Consider the following 16,270-nt stretch of genomic DNA (forward strand, 5'->3'; position numbering starts at 1 on the left):
CTCATACAAAAGGGTGACACCCGAGGTACATGTAGCACCCCACAATAGTGAGGATATCCGCCTGAGAATATACCTCTAATATATAATTTGATAACTCCTCCCCAGGAGCAACATTCCCTCACCTCACACTGTTTGTGGATTTTAATGTGTTGTAACGATTTTAACCAATGTAATAAAAGTTAAGTTTTAATCCGCCCTTCTTTGGGCTTCTTTACCTATGGTAGCATTGGACTTAAATAGATTATTCGCTGGTGAGTGCTACCCAAGTACATTCTTTCAATTGCTTTCTGCAATTGATTTTTGCTAGTCATCCAAGATGGCGTCCATTCAATTCTGATCGGCTGATAGAATTCTATCAGCCAATCGAAATTAAGGTAGAAAAATTCATATTGGCTGATGCAATCAGCCAATAGGATTGAGCTGGCATTCCATTGGCTGTTTAAAAATCTTGTAACTTGTTTATTATTTTCTGTAATTTAGTGTATGTTTTTTTTGTACTTTAGATAATTTTATTTAATTGTATTTAATTTAGGGAATTAATTTAATTATAGTGTAGTGTTAGGTGTAATTGTAACTTAGGTTAGGTTTTATTTTACAGGTAACTTTGTATTTATTTTAGCTAGGTAGTTATTAAATAGTTAATAACTATTTAGTAACTATTCTATCTAGTTCAAATAAATACAAACTTGCCTGTAAAATAAAAATAAAACCTAAGATAGCTACAATGTAACTATTAGTTATATTGTAGATAGCTTAGGGTTTATGGACCCGCTCCAATTTTCAAAAATCATTCAAAATCTCCTCCCTTACACTTCCACTATAACCTGCCCTGATCTCGCTACAGCCCACTATAACAAAACTCTCTCCTCTACACTAGACACACTTGCCCCTCCCCAGCTGCGCAAAACACCACGCAGTCAGTTACAGCCCTGGCATGCTCAGCAAACACGCTATTTGCAAAAATGCTCTCATACAGCTGAGCGTGTCTGGAGGAAAACTCACTCTGAACCTGATTTCATACACTATAAGTTTATTCTTCGTTCATACACTTCCGCCCTTCATTTAGCCAAGCAAACTTACTTCTCTTCTCTCATATCTACTCTTTCCTCAAACCCTAAATGACTCTTTTCCACCTTTAACTCTCTCATCTACCCACCTGCTCCACTACCCCAGTCTGTCTTTAGTGCTCAAGCCCTGGAAGACTACTTTTTAAACAAAACACGTACTATCCAAAGCAACATCCCAACACCAACCTGCAATATTCTAACAACAGGACCAATTACTCCCTCTGCCACCCTCTCTATCTTCCATCCAGCCACTGAGAATGAAGTTTCTTCCTTACTATCTTCCTCACGCCTCACTACCTGCCCACTCGACCTTATCCCTTCCCATCTAATACCCACCCTATCTTCCACCCTCACTCCTGCTCTTACCCACATCTTCAACCTATCTCTCTTTACTGGCTCATTCCCATCTTCTTTCAAACACGCAAAAGTCACTCCCATACTCAAAAAACCCTCCCTCGACCCTAATTCTCCTGAAAGCTACCGCCCCATATCACTGCTTCCTCTAATATCAAAACTCCTTGAAAAACTAGTTTACAATCGCCTAACCCACTTCCTGTCCACCAACTCCTTTTGCTTGACCCACTGCAATCCGGATTCCACCCAAAACACTCAACTGAGACTGCCCTTACCAAGGTTACAAACTATCTTCTCTCTGCAAAAAATATTGGCCACTACTCTATACTCATCTTACTCGACCTCTCAGCTGCCTTCGACACAGTTGACCACCCCCTCCTCCTACAGAACCTTAGCTCTTTTGGTCTCTGTGACACTGCTCTTTCCTGGATTCACTCCTATCTTTCTCACAGGTCTTTTTCTGTGTCATTTGCCAGCGACTCCTCCTCTCCTATGCCTCTGTCTGTTGGCATACCTCAAGGATCTATTCTGGGTCCTCTACTCTTCTCCATCTATACTTCTTCGCTGGGTAAACTTATCAACAGTTATGGCTTCAAATATCACCTCAATGCTGATGACACCCACATCTACCTCTCCACCCCTGCTCTCTCTCCCTCTGTCCTTTCTCATGTCAGCGACTGCTTATCTGGTATTTCTTCCTGGATGGCCTCTCACCACCTAAAGATTAACATGTCCAAGACTGAGCTCCATCTTATCCCCCCCTCAAGCTCTACACTGACTTCTCTATCCCTGTTGACGGCATCACCATTTCCCCATCGCCCCAAGTCCGCTGCCTCGGAGTCACACTTGACTCAAATCTATCCTTCGTCCCCCATATCCAATCGCTTTCTACATCCTGCCACAACCATCTACGTAATATTTCCAAAATTCACCCTTTTCTGAGCGCTGACACCACAAAGCAAATAATCCACTCCCTTGTTATCTCCCGACTTGACTACTGTAATAACCTACTCGCTGGCCTTTCTCTTTACCGCCTCTCCCCCCTTCAATCCATCCTAAATGCCTCTGCCAGACTGATCCACCTTTCTCGTCAATCTGTATCCGCTGCACCTCTCTGCGAGTCCCTTCATTGGCTCCCCATTCACAGCAGAATTAAATTCAAAATTCTCACCCTTACATACAAAGCTCTCACCAACACCGCTCCCCTCTACCTATCCTCTCTAATACACAAGTATACTCCAGCCCGTCCACTAAGATCCAACAATGACCTGCTCCTTGCATCCACAACTATCACCTCCTCTCATGCTAGACTGCAGGACTGCTGTCGTGCAGCACCTACCCTCTGGAACACTCTCACTTGTGCTGTCAGGCTTTGCCCTAATCTGTCTTCCTTTAAATGTTCCCTGAAGACTTTTCTGTTCAGGGAAGCCTACCACCCAAATCAATAATAAATTAATTTTACTTACCTAACATTTCCCTCATCTAACTCTGTATTAACATCTTTCCCAAACTTGCAGTCCTCACCTCCTGTTTCTCAACCTCCTACCCTTCTAGATTGTAAGTTCCCACAGGAATAGGGCCCTCAATCCCTCCTGTATGTGTTTGTAAATTTTGCCCTGTCTCTTACAAGTCTTGTATTGTTTTATTTAAATGAATTGTATCCATGGACAGCGCTGCGGAATATGTTGGCGCTTCATAAAGTATAATAATAATAATAATATTTTATAGGTAGGTATTTAGTTTTAAATAGGAATTATTTAGTTAATGCTAGGAATATTTATTTAGATTTATTTTAATTAGGGGGTGTTAGGGTTAGGGTTAGACTTAGATTTAGGGGTTAATAACTTTAATATAGTGGCGGCGGCACTGGGGCGGCAGATTAGGGGTTAATAAATTTAGGTAAGTGTCTGCAATGTTAGGGACGGCAGATTAGGGGTTAATAATATTTAACTAATGTTTGCGAGGCGGGAGTACGGCGGTTTAGGGGTTAATATGTTTATTATAGTGGCGTTGATGTCCGGTTTGGCAGATTAGGGGTTAAAAAATGTATTTTAGTGTTTGCGATGCGGGAGGGCCTCGGTTTAGAGATTAATAGGTAGTTTATGGGTGTTAGTGTACTTTTTAGCACTTTAGTTAAGAGTTTTATGCTACGGCGTTGTAGTGTAAAACTCTTAACTACTGACTTTAAAATGCAGTACCAGTCTTGACAGGAGAGGGTGTACCGCTCACTTTTTGTCAGACTCGTAATACCGGCGCTATGCAAGTCCCATTAAAAAAAGAGGATACGCAATTTACATAAGTGGATTTGCGGTATTTCAAAGTCTGGCCAAAAAAGTGAGCGGTACGCCTGTACCTGCAAGACTCGTAATACCAGTGGGCGTTAAAAAGCAGCGTTAGGACCTCTTAACGCTACTTTTTAAACCTAACGCACAACTCTTAATCTAGCCGTTAATTTGTACAAAAATTACTATTTTGAGTAAATTTACAATAATTTAAAAAATGTATATAACAATTTGATTTTTTGTATATCAAGCACTAAATTATTTCTCCATAAATTAATTTCCCATATAATTATTTTCTTCATAAATAAATAAAGTTTCTGTATTTAGAATTTAACTTTTACAGTGTCTTTTAATGACGTTGTTAGATGATTTCTCTAAATGAGAATGCTTATATAGTTACAGAGTTTTGAATATTATTTTTTCTTTATTCAAAGTAACTGTGGGGCCACTTCTCTTCTACCCCACTGCCACTACCTCTTGATTACGTAGCTTTTCTATTGCAAATACTCAGTATTGATAATATAAGTATAGATGGCAGTTTCTGCTGACAAAATTAGATATTTTAAATGATTGTCTCCTTTTTAAAGCTATAGACTACCAGTGGTCAGTTGTCCAGGTTAAATTACCCATTTAAAATAAAAAAAAAAGCAAAATGGACAATAAACAGATTTGTTTCATGTCCCTGTTGCTTTAGATTGAACCTGCCCTGGTTTACATGCGTTGCATCATGTGAGAGGTAGATAAATGCCATCCACTGCTATACACTGTGCTAAACACTGTGACAAATGACCAACAAATGAATATATATTTAATTTGTTATGGTTTCAAATAGCAAATATTAAAAATAACTACAGAATAAGGTGTTTAACAATGGCTAAGCATATGCAAAGAGGGGGTGGGTTTATCAAACTATTTCTAACAAGATATAATAAAACAAAACCAGTAAATATCTTGGCCAAGATTAGCCATTGACAGATTCCAAGAAAAAAGTCAGTGAACTATCTCTTGCTAAGGTTCTGCTATCCATCTGATATAAAATAGAGATTAACAGGATGATTTAACTCAGGGCTGCAGCATTACTCATATCTGCATTTATTTTCCAAGACAAACGTGTTGCTCCACATAATCATCTGGCACGATGTAATGATTGTTCCCCTCTTCAAGTTCTACGTTTAAAGTCATGGATGATGCTAGAGATTGAAAAGTGGGCTGCTCTTGTTTTGGTCCTTGTTGATACAGGCACACTAAGGAGGTTAAGTATTCCTGGTAATGTTAACCATTCTCCCTTATGCTCTAGTCTAAAGGAAATAAAGTTTATTTAAAATAAGAACAAAAAACATAAATTATGCTTACCTGATAATTTAATTTCCATTTGTGGGAGGAGAGTCCACTGCTTCATACATTACTTGTGGGAATTAAGAACCTGGCCGCCAGGAGGAGGCAAAGACACCCCAGCCAAAGGCTTAAATACCTCCCCCACCCCCTCATCCCCCAGTCATTCTGCCAAGGGAACAAGGAACAGTAGGATAAATATCAGGGTATAAATGGTGCCAGAAGATCAAAATTAAATTTAGGTCCGCACACCAGAGAAACGGGCGCGGGCAGTGGACTCTCCCCCCACAGATGGAAATGAAATTATCAGGTAAGCATAATTTATGTTTTCCATCTTAATGGGAGGAGAGTCCACTGCTTTATTCATTACTTGTGGGAACAAATATCCAAGCTCTAGAGGACACTGAATGAAAAAAACGGGAGGGCAAAAGGAGATGGACCCTAAATTGAGGGCACCACAGCTTGCAGAACCTTTCTCCCAAAAGCTGCTTCCGCCAAAGCAAAAACATCAAATTTATAAAATTTTGCAAAAGTGTGTAAGGAAGACCAGGTGGCCGCCTTACAAATCTGCTCCATAGAGGCCTCATTCTTATAGGCCCAAGAAGAGGCCATAGCTCTAGTTGAGTGAGCCATAATCCTCTGAGGAGGCTTGTATCCCGCTGTCTCATATGCCAGACAGATTATACTCCTCAACCAAAAAGATAGAGAAGTGGCAGAGGCCCTTTGCCCCCTACACTTCCTTTAATACACAAAAAATAAGGACGAAGTCTGTCTGAACTCCTTCGTGGGCTGAAGATAAAACTTCAAAGCCTGAACCACGTCCAAATTATGAAGTAACTTTCCTTTGAAGAAGAAGGGTAAGGACACAAAGAAGGAACTACTATTTCCTGATTGATGTTACGACTCGACACCACTTTGGGAAGGAATCCCAAACCAGTGCGAAGAACAGCCTTATCGGCGTGAAAAACTAAGTAGAGAGGCTCACATTTCTAGGCCGCCAACTCAGAGACTCTGTGTGCCGATGCAATAGCCAGTAAGAATAAGACTTTCCATGAAAGATTCTTAATGTTAAGCGCATACATAGGCTCAAACAGAGCCCTCTGCAATACCTTAAGAACCAAGTTTAAGCTCCAAGGAGGAGCCGAATTCCTAAAGACAGTCCTGATCCTAACCAGAGCCTGAACAAAGGACTGAATGTCAGGAAGCTCTGCAAACTTTTTATGCAGCAGTACAGATAAAGCTGAGATTTGTCCCCTTAGGGAGCTGGCGGCAAGACCCTTATCCAGACCATCTTGGAGAAAGGCCAAAATCCTGGATACCCTAACCTTGTGCCAGGGGTATCCTCGTTCCTCACACCAGAACAAGTAGGTCCTCCACACCTTGTGATAGATGTGTCAAATGACCGGCTTCCTGTCCTGAACGAGAGTGTCAATCACTCTTTACGAAAATCCTCTCTTGGCTAAGACTAGACGTTCAATCTCCACGCAGTCAGCCTCAGAGAATCTAGATTTTGGTGTAGAAAAGGACCTTGAACCCTGCAACAAGGTACCCTCCACGGAGGAGATGACAACATCCCCACCAGATCCGCAAACCACATCCTCCGCGGCCACGACAGTGCAATCAGAATAGCTGAGACTTGCTCCTACTTGATGCGGGCCACTACTTGAGGTAGAAGAGGCAACGGTGGAATTATGTAAATTAGGTTGAAGTCCCAGGGCACCGCCAAGGCATCTATCAGTTCCGCCTGTGGATCACTGAGAGAGAACAATTGTGAGTCTCTGCCCATTCCAGAATCCGAGAAACTTCCCTCATGGCTAGGGAACTTCTCGTTCCCCCCTGGTGGTTTATATAAGTCACAGGTAGACTCGATTCTTCTTGAGTCCATCTGCCCTGTGCCATTATGGCACCCCCAAACAGCTCCCCATCCTGATAGACTTGCATCCATGGTCACAATCTCCCAGGATTGTCTCAAGAAGGGTGTCCCCTGGGACAGCTGCCCCGGCTGGGTCCAACAAGATAGGGACTCCCTCACCAGTCTGTTCCATTGTCTCAGCATGCACAGCTGAAGAGGTCTGAGATGGAATCTGGCGAATGGAATGACATCTATGCTGGATACCATGAGTCCGATCACCTCTATACACCTGACTACAGATGTCCTGGAGGATGTCTGGAGAGCTAGACAGTTGGACCCAAGCTTGCAACTTGTCTGATCTGTCAAGAATATATTCATGACTGAAGAATCTATTATCGTACCCAGGAATTCTACCCTGTTGCTGGGGACCAAGGAACTATTTCCTTATCTTCCACCCGTGGGATCGAAGGAGAAGAGCCCTCGAGTGATCCTCCTCAACAATGTAGGACGGAGCCTGGACCAGGATATCATCCAGATAAAGTGCCACTGCAATCCCTCTGGCTCTCGCTACCGCAAGTAGAGCTCCAACAATCTTTGTAAAGACTTTTGGGGCAGTCGCCAGACCAAACGGAAGGGCCACAAACTGGAAGTGCTGCTGCAGGAAGGTGAATCTTAGAAACCTGAAGTGATACTTGTGGATTGGAACGTGAAGGTAAGCATCCTTCAGGTCTATAGTCGTCATGAATTGCCCCTCTTGAACCAGGGGCAAAATTGACCTGATAGTCTCCATTTTGAATGATGGAACTGACAAGAACTTGTTTAGAGCCTTTAGGTCCAGAATTGGAGGAAACATGCCCTCTTTTTTAGGGACCAGAAAAGGTTTGAATAATACCCCAGACCACGTTCTGCTAGAGGGACTGGGATGATTACTCTGAGAGATTCCTCACACACCCCAGGAAGGCGTCTCTCTTCTCTGGTCTTGAAGATACGTTTGACAGGAGGAACCTGCCTCTGGGCGGATATGACTTGAATCCTATCCTGTAACCCTGGGCTACGACCTCCAGAACCCAAGGGTCTATAACGTCTCTTCTCCAGGCTGCAAAAAGAGATAGTCTGCCACCTACCTGTTCCGAGGACGGATCGGGACCGCCCCTAAATGCCGACTTTGACTCAGCAGGCTTCTTGTTCTGCTTGGACGTGTTCCAAGCATTAGCTGGCTTCCAAGATCCCTTGGACTGCTCAGACTTTGCAGCAGGCTGCTAGCGCTGAGACTTGTCTGCACAAAAGGGATGAAAAGTAGACCCCTTAGGTTTAGTCTTCTTATCCTGAGGCAAGAAGGCACCTTTGCCACCCATGAACGTAGATATGATAGAATCCAGGCCCAGGCCAAACAAAACTTTCCCCTTGAATGGGAGGGAAAGCAAGCGAGACTTAGAAGTCATGTCAGCAGACCACGACTTTAACCATAAAGCCCTGTGGGCTAAAACAGAAAAACCCGATGTCTTAGCATTACAAATGAACAAATGTGCTACCCTTAAGGCCTTAATTCATTCTTGAATCTCTTTGAGGGGAGTCTCCACCTCTACCATCGCTGACAGAGCGTCACACCAGTAGGTTGCCGCACCTGCCACCGCAGCGACCGCCGCCACTGGTTGAACATCTTCCGCAACATGGACTCCATCTTTTTATCCATGGGTTCCTTGAAAGAAAAGCTATTCTCAAGCGGAATAGTCATTCTCTTAGCTAGCATGGAGATAGCACCATCCACCTTAGGGACAGTACCCCACAGCTCAAGCTGTAAGTCTGAAACGGGGAATAGCTTTTCAAAAGAAGAAGAGGGGGAAAAGAATGAGCCAAGTTTCTCCCATTCATTATTGGTAATATTAGCCATCTTGATGGGACTCGGGAAGGCCTGAGGCGCAACCCTGTCCTCGTAAACTCTATCAAATTTAGGGATCGAAGGTTCCTCTGGTAATTTTGGTTACGGAACCTCCAACGTAGCAAGCATCTCCTTCAGCAGGAAGCGCAAATTCTCCATTTTAAACTTAAAATCTGGTTCCTCCGCAGACAGAGGCCTAGAAGTAGCCGATTCCGACCCAGAAGCAATGTTTACTCCTGGAGTATATAATGAGTTTGAAAATTATAGAGAAATGCTTAAATAATACATTACACTTTAACTAAACCCCTTAGATTTTAGTCAACTAAAATCTACTGGAGATTTAGTCGACTAATATCAACTGAAGAGTTAGTCGACTAAAACTAAAACAATTCAGATGACTAAAATACGACTAAAACTAAAATGGCATTTTAGTCAAAAGACTAAAAATAAGACTAAATTGAAATTTGCCGTCAAAATTAACACTGCCTCTAACATATAAGAATCCTCCATAGCTTGCGCCTTTATTGAGGACTTGATAAAACGTTAAATGGCAACTTTATATCCCAATGGCCGGGGCGCTCACCACCTCCTATGATCCGGACTACAAGAAACAGCTTTGTCTCCTCCAAATGCAGGTTGAGAAAGAGGAAGTTATAGAGGCCACACACGGTCACATGGAGTGCCATGCAGGACTACCCCTGCACTCGAGAGTGGAATGCACCAAAAAAAAATGCCTCAATCTCTCGCTAAGTGAACTGACTGTTCCACACTGACAGAGCCTCATCTCACACAAGTGCAGCATAAATCACAATAAACAATATTATGCACAATAAAATCCCCCCTGTTCAATAACCCCCTTCCGAGAGTATTACCCTAGATTCTATAAAGATAAAGGAGCCACACTTTGACCCTGTCTTCTTACGTTATCATATAGATATAAATGAAACGATCTTACCAGAATCAATGCCGTGGAACAGGAACACGGCCTTTCAAGTGTGACAGGGTAGTAGCATCGCTACTGACATGGACTTGAGAGCATAAAAGCAGGCAGCGAAACTTGTCAATGCTGATTGCTAATGGAGCTGTTAATCTGAGTCGGGATGGGTTCGCAGAAAGACTCTCCCTGCATCTCCTGACTCTAACATTCACCCATGCTCTCACTGAGAGGCTGACAGGACTACTTAAAACTCCAGTCCCATTTCGAAGAGTACTACCCTCCATAAGAGACTACTCTGAATCTTCGACACTTCTTTGCCAACCTCCTGTGATGAAAGGCAAGGAATGACTGGGGGATGAGGGGAGTGGGGAGGTATTTAAGCCTTTGGCCGGGGTGTCTTTGCCCCCTCCTGGTGGCCAGGTTCTTAATTCCCACAAGTAATGAATGAAGCAGTGGACTCTCCTCTCACTAAGATGGAAATGCTTAATTTAAATGAATAAGTGTATATGTACAAAAATAGACAGTGCCAACAAATACAGGTTAAAATAATATATATTTATTTTAAAACAATTCAATATAGCATAGTATCATATTATCATACGGTATATGCATATACACAGAAGAAATAAAAAATGTTTTACACAATAAATAAAAAAGTGGTTTAAAAAGTATTTAAGTGGAGAGACAAAAAAACTGCTTAACTAGCCAGGTACATAATTCTCATAACATGTTTTAGGGCTCCTCTCCTTCCTCAGGGAAAAACTGGATTGCAGTGCCTATAAAAATAGACAGCGCCAAAAAATATATATACAAATAATATATATTCATTTTGTTTTTTTGTCTCTCCACTTAAATGCTTTTTAAACAACTTTTTTTATTTATTGTCTTACAGCTTAGTGTAGCGGCTCTGTTTTAAGCCCTTAAAGTGAAGGTAAAGTTTTGCGGTTTTGTAAACTGGATTCTATTACTCATCTATTATATACTATGATCGCTTATTTATTTTTTTGGATTTGTATATATATTATTGTATTTTAAACAGTTTATATTCACGTTCTCTGCCGGTCTTAGCTCCTCCCTGCATTGATTTCCTGGTTTTTCACTATATTACGTACAGAGCGGTCCCACCCGCTCTGTACGTACTTCAAAAGCGCGTTCCCCGATTGTCTGACAACTTGTGCATGCGCACACTTCGCCGTACATTCGATTTGTGCCTGCGTGACAGAAAACTGTAACGAGCGTTGATCATAACAGAGAGAAAGTGAAGGCAACGCATGCGCAGAGACTCCAGTAATGCGGTGACGTAATATGACGGCCGCCTAACGGCCAATGTTTCAATTGGCTTGTAAAAAAACGTGACCGGGCTTAGAAAAATATAAATAAAAAACATAATTTATGTAAGAACTTACCTGATAAATTCATTTCTTTCATATTAGCAAGAGTCCATGAGCTAGTGACGTATGGGATATACATTCCTACCAGGAGGGGCAAAGTTTCCCAAACCTCAAAATGCCTATAAATACACCCCTCACCACACCCACAATTCAGTTTAACGAATAGCCAAGAAGTGGGGTGATAAAAAAGTGCGAAAGCATATAAAATAAGGAATTGGAATAATTGTGCTTTATACAAAATCATAACCACCACAAAAAAAGGGCGGGCCTCATGGACTCTTGCTAATATGAAAGAAATGAATTTATCAGGTAAGTTCTTACATAAATTATGTTTTCTTTCATGTAATTAGCAAGAGTCCATGAGCTAGTGACGTATGGGATAATGACTACCCAAGATGTGGATCTTTCCACACAAGAGTCACTAGAGAGGGAGGGACAAAATAAAGACAGCCAATTCCTGCTGAAAATAATCCACACCCAAAATAAAGTTTAATGAAAAACATAAGCAGAAGATTCAAACTGAAACCGCTGCCTGAAGTACTTTTCTACCAAAAACTGCTTCAGAAGAAGAAAATACATCAAAATGGTAGAATTTAGTAAAAGTATGCAAAGAGGACCAAGTTGCTGCTTTGCAAATCTGGTCAACCGAAGCTTCATTCCTAAACGCCCAGGAAGTAGAAACTGACCTAGTAGAATGAGCTGTAATTCTCTGAGGCGGAGTTTTACCCGACTCAACATAGGCAAGATGAATTAAAGATTTCAACCAAGATGCCAAAGAAATAGCAGAAGCTTTCTGGCCTTTTCTAGAACCGGAAAAGATAACAAATAGACTAGAAGTCTTACGGAAAGATTTCGTAGCTACAACATAATATTTCAAAGCTCTAACAACATCCAAAGAATGCAACGATTTCTCCTTAGAATTCTTAGGATTAGGACATAATGAAGGAACCACAATTTCTCTACTAATGTTGTTGGAATTCACAACTTTAGGTAAAAATTCAAAAGAAGTTCGCAACACCGCCTTATCCTGATGAAAAATCAGAAAAGGAGACTCACAAGAAAGAGCAGATAATTCAGAAACTCTTCTGGCAGAAGAGATGGCCAAAAGGAACAAAACTTTCCAAGAAAGTAATTTAATGTCCAATGAATGCATAGGTTCAAACGGAGGAGCTTGAAGAGCTCCCAGAACCAAATTCAAACTCCAAGGAGGAGAAATTGACTTAATGACAGGTTTTATACGAACCAAAGCTTGTACAAAACAATGAATATCAGGAAGAATAGCAATCTTTCTGTGAGATTTGTCCTTTCAAAGAACTTGCGGACAAACCCTTATCTAAACCATCCTGAAGAAACTGTAAAATTCTCGGTATTCTAAAAGAATGCCAAGAAAAATGATGAGAAAGACACCAAGAAATATAAGTCTTCCAGACTCTATAATATATCTCTCTAGATACAGATTTACGAGCCTGTAACATAGTATTAATCACAGAGTCAGAGAAACCTCTTTGACCAAGAATCAAGCGTTCAATCTCCATACCTTTAAATTTAAGGATTTCAGATCCTGATGGAAAAAAGGACCTTGTGACAGAAGGTCTGGTCTTAACGGAAGAGTCCACGGTTGGCAAGAGGCCATCCGGACAAGATCCGCATACCAAAACCTGTGAGGCCATGCCGGAGCTACCAGCAGAATAAACGAGCATTCCTTCAGAATCTTGGAGATTACTCTTGGAAGAAGAACTAGAGGCGGAAAGATATAGGCAGGATGATACTTCCAAGGAAGTGATAATGCATCCACTGCCTCCACCTGAGGATCCCGGGATCTGGACAGATACCTGGGAAGTTTCTTGTTTAGATGGGACGCCATCAGATCTATTTCTGGAAGTTCCCACATTTGAACAATCTGAAGAAATACCTCTGGGTGAAGAGATAATCCGCTTCCCAATTGTCTATACCTGGGATATGAACCGCAGAGATTAGACAGGAGCTGGATTCCGCCCAAACCAAAATTCGAGATACTTCTTTCATAGCCAGAGGACTGTGAGTCCCTCCTTGATGATTGATGTATGCCACAGTTGTGACATTGTCTGTCTGAAAACAAATGAACGATTCTCTCTTCAGAAGAGGCCAAAACTGAAGAGCTCTGAAAATTGCACGGAGTTCCAAAATATTGATCGGTAATCTCACCTCCTGAGATTCCCAAACTCCTTGTGCCGTCAGAGATCCCCACACAGCTCCCCAACCTGTGAGACTTGCATCTGTTGAAATTACAGTCCAGGTCGGAAGCACAAAAGAAGCCCCCTGAATTAAACGATGGTGATCTGTCCACCATGTTAGAGAGTGTCGAACAATCGGTTTTAAAGATATTAATTGAGATATCTTCGTGTAATCCTTGCACCATTGATTCAGCATACATAGCTGAAGAGGTCGCATGTGAGAACGAGCAAAGGGGATCGCGTCCGATGCAGCAGTCATAAGACCTAGAATTTCCATGCATAAGGCTACCGAAGGGAATGATTGTGACTGAAGGTTTCGACAAGCTGCAATCAATTTTAGACGTCTCTTGTCTGTTAAAGACAGAGTCATGGACACTGAATCCATCTGGAAACCCAGAAAGGTTACCCTTGTCTGAGGAATCAATGAACTTTTTGGTAAATTGATCCTCCAACCATGATCTTGAAGAAACAACACAAGTCGATTCGTATGAGATTCTGCTAAATGTAAAGACTGAGCAAGTACCAAGATATCGTCCAAATAAGGAAATACCACAATACCCTGTTCTCTGATTACAGACAGAAGGGCACCGAGAACCTTTGTAAAAATTCTTGGAGCTGTAGCTAGGCCAAACGGCAGAGCCACAAACTGGTAATGCTTGTCCAGAAAAGAGAATCTCAGGAACTGATAATGATCTGGATGAATCGGAATATGCAGATATGCATCCTGTAAATCTATTGTGGACATATAATTCCCTTGCTGAACAAAAGGCAAGATAGTCCTTACAGTTACCATCTTGAACGTTGGTATCCTTACATAACGATTCAATATTTTTAGATCCAGAACTGGTCTGAAGGAATTCTCCTTCTTTGGTACAATGAAGAGATTTGAATAAAACCCCATCCCCTGTTCCGGAACTGGAACTGGCATAATTACTCCAGTCAACTCTAGATCTGAAACACATTTCAGAAATGCTTGAGCTTTTACTGGATTTACTGGGACACGGGAAAGAAAAAATCTCTTTGCAGGAGGTCTCATCTTGAAACCAATTCTGTACCCTTCTGAAACAATGTTCTGAATCCAAAGATTGTGAACAGAATTGATCCAAATTTCCTTGAAAAAACGTAACCTGCCCCCTACCAGCTGAGCTGGAATGAGGGCCGCACCTTCATGTGGACTTAGAAGCAGGCTTTGCCTTTCTAGCTGGCTTGGATTTATTCCAGACTGGAGATGGTTTCCAAACTGAAACTGCTCCTGAGGATGAAGGATCAGGCTTTTGTTCTTTGTTGAAACGAAAGGAACGAAAACGATTATTAGCCCTGTTTTTACCTTTAGATTTTTTATCCTGTGGTAAAAAAGTTCCTTTCCCACCAGTAACAGTTGAAATAATGGAATCCAACTGAGAACCAAATAATTTGTTACCCTGGAAAGAAATAGAAAGTAAAGTTGATTTAGAAGCCATATCAGCATTCCAAGTTTTAAGCCATAAAGCTCTTCTAGCTAAAATAGCTAGAGACATAAACCTGACATCAACTCTGATAATATCAAAAATGGCATCACAGATAAAATTATTAGCATGCTGTAGAAGAATAATAATATCATGAGAATCATGATGTGTTACTTGTTGCGCTAAAGTTTCCAACCAAAAAGTTGAAGCTGCAGCAACATCAGCCAAAGATATAGCAGGTCTAAGAAGATTACCTGAACACAGATAAGCTTTTCTTAGAAAGGATTCAATTTTCCTATCTAAAGGATCCTTAAACGAAGTACCATCTGACCTAGGAATAGTAGTACGTTTAGCAAGGGTAGAAATAGCCCCATCAACTTTAGGGATTTTGTCCCAAAATTCTAATCTGTCAGACGGCACAGGATATAATTGCTTAAAACGTTTAGAAGGAGTAAATGAATTACCCAATTTATCCCATTCTTTGGAAATTACTGCAGAAATAGCATTAGGAACAGGAAAAACTTCTGGAATAACCACAGGAGCTTTAAATACCTTATCCAAACGTTTAGAATTAGTATCAAGAGGACCAGAATCCTCTATTTCTAAAGCAATTAGTACTTCTTAAAGTAAAGAACGAATAAATTCCATTTTAAATAAATATGAAGATTTATCAGCATCAACCTCTGAGACAGAATCCTCTGAACCAGAAGAGTCATCAGAATCAGAATGATGATGTTCATTTAAAAATTCATCTGTAGGGAGAGAAGTTTTAAAAGATTTTTTACGTTTACTAGAAGGAGAAATAACAGACATAGCCTTCTTTATGGATTCAGAAACAAAATCTCTTATGTTATCAGGAACATTCTGCACCTTAGATGTTGAAGGAACTGCAACAGGCAATGGTACTTTACTAAAGGAAATATTATCTGCTTTAACAAGTTTGTCATGACAATCAATACAAACAACAGCTGGAGGAATAGCTACCAAAAGTTTACAGCAGATACACTTAGCTTTGGTAGATCCAGCACTAGACAGCGATTTTCCTGTAGTATCTTCTGACTCAGATGCAACGTGAGACATCTTGCAATATGTAAGAGAAAAAACAACATATATATAAAGCAAAATTGATCAAATTCCTTAAATGACAGTTTCAGGAATGGGAAAAAATGCCAAAGAACAAGCTTCTAGCAACCAGAAGCAATGAAAAATGAGACTTAAATAATGTGGAGACAAAGGCGACGCCCATATTTTTTCTCGCCAAATAAGACGCCCACATTATTTGGCGCCTAAATGCTTTTGGCGCCAAAAATGATGCCACATCCGGAACGCCGACATTTTTTGGCGCAAAATAACGTCAAAAAATGACGTAACTTCCGGCGACACGTATGACGCCGGAAACGGAAAAAGAATTTTTGCGCCAAAAAAGTCCGCGCCAAGAATGACGCAATAAAATGAAGCATTTTCAGCCCCCGCGAGCCTAACAGCCCACAGGGAAGAGTCAAATTTTTGAAGATAAGA

The sequence above is a fragment of the Bombina bombina genome, chromosome 3 (assembly GCF_027579735.1).
Source record: "Bombina bombina isolate aBomBom1 chromosome 3, aBomBom1.pri, whole genome shotgun sequence".
NCBI lineage: Eukaryota > Metazoa > Chordata > Amphibia > Anura > Bombinatoridae > Bombina > Bombina bombina.